Raw genomic sequence first — 1766 nt, forward strand, 5'->3', positions numbered from 1 at the left:
CTGATATCGGGTTGAGAGAAGGTACGATAGAACGGACTTTCCAGGTCGGGAATTCACTGTGCAAAATTAAACTGGGTCGTGATGAAAAAAGTTTGAAGAGCTCTGATCTAGAGAACATCCTCCTCCCAGTCTATCCTCTCTATTATCCATCCTTCATCCCCTTATTTTCTATCCTCTCTCTCTTCCTCTATCCTTCCTCCTACCTATTTTTCACCCATCCTCCTCCTCCTCCTATTCTTCACCGCCTTCTTCTCTATCCTTTACCCCCCCCCCCCCACCTTCCATCCTCCCTTCCCTTCCCCTCCATCCTCCACCCTATCCCCCCACTTCATCCTCCCCTCCCCCATCCCCCTCTACCTCCTTCCCTCCCCTTCTTTTTCCTCTCCCTCGCCCCTCTAAAAACCTCCACCCGTCCTCCTGCGACCCACCTCCCCCCCCATCCCCTCCCTCCCTTCTTTGCTTCCTCTCCCTGCCCGCCTTCCTTTTCTCTCACCTGCCCTCCCCCTCTTACTAACCTCCTCACCTAAGAGCCCTCCTCCGCGTCCCCTCCTCCCTCTCCCCTCCCAACTCACTCCCCTTCTATTCTCCCTCTCCCTCCCCCGCTCTAACCCTGTCCTCCCTCCCCTTTATTCCTCCTTCTCTGCCCATCCCCTCTCCTGCTCCCCTCCCCTTCTTCCTCTCCCTCGCAACCTCCCTCCCCTCTAAAAACCATCCACTCACGCCCATCTTCCCCTCTCCTCCCCCTTCTTCTCTCCTCCCCCTCTACTATCTACCTCCCTCCCTAGGCCTCCCTCCTCCCCTCACTTCCTCCCCTCCCCCTCTCCTTCCCCTTCTCCTCTCCTCCCACCCTCGCACCTCTAACCTCCCTCCCTCCCCTCCTTCCCTCTCCCTCTACCCCCTTTCTCCCCTTCTCCCCTCTCTCATCTACTCTCCCTCCCCCCCTTCTACCTCCCTCCCTTCTACCTCCCTCCCGCCTCCCCCTGCCTCTCCTCCTCCCTCTCCTCCCCCTCCACTCTCAAATCCCTCAACCAGTCTCCCTCCCCTTCTCCCTCATCCCCTTTCCACTTTCCTTCTCTCCTCTCCCTCTCCTCCCCCTCTACCTCCTCCCTCCCCTCCCCTCCCTCTGGGAAAGGGAGCCGTCCCCTCTCCCTCCCTTCTCACGTAAGCTCCTCCCTCCCCTTCTCCCTCCTCCCTCCCCCCTCTACCTCCCCGTCCCTACCTCCCCTTCTTGCTCCCTCACTACTCCCCTTTTCTCCTCCTCTCCCTCCCCCTCTACCGTCCCGAATTCCTCCTCTCCTCCCCCTCTACCTCACTACCTCAACCTAAATTCCTTTCCTCTCCCCTCCACACTTCTCCCTCTCCCCTCCCCACTCTACTACCTCCCTCCCCCCCCTCCCCTCCTCCCTCTCCCTCCCCTTCTCCCGCTCACATCCCCCTCTATCTACCCTCCCTCCCTACCCCCTCCCTCCCTCTCCCCTCCCCTTCACTCCCCCGCTCCCCCCCCTTCTTCCTCTCCCTCCCCCTCCACCTTGTTAGAACGTCTTCCCCATCCACATAGCCTTCAGCCACGTCCCTGATACTCCTATAGACAGGATCGCCGGGCATTACACATACCCCTTGCCATCCTAATCCTCTCACCTCATCCTGATCCTACTCTTATAACCGTAACTTATGCTGCCTCGGTGGAACTCGCCCTGTGGTGCTTTCCCCTTTCCCTTTCCTCGGCTCGTTTACAGCACTCAGACTGCACGTCCGGGATAGCCACG

The 1766-nt window shown here is 59.3% G+C and overlaps 1 protein-coding gene across 1 annotated transcript in view; it reads right to left on the bottom strand.

Annotated features, from left to right (window-relative positions):
* The window catches only part of LOC119588947 (EGF-like repeat and discoidin I-like domain-containing protein 3), a 110464-nt gene that overhangs the window by 15765 nt on the left and 92933 nt on the right, over positions 1-1766 (bottom strand). The window lies entirely within an intron of this gene.

The sequence above is a fragment of the Penaeus monodon genome, chromosome 24, assembly GCF_015228065.2.
Source record: "Penaeus monodon isolate SGIC_2016 chromosome 24, NSTDA_Pmon_1, whole genome shotgun sequence".
In the NCBI taxonomy this organism is placed as follows: Eukaryota; Metazoa; Arthropoda; class Malacostraca; order Decapoda; family Penaeidae; genus Penaeus; species Penaeus monodon.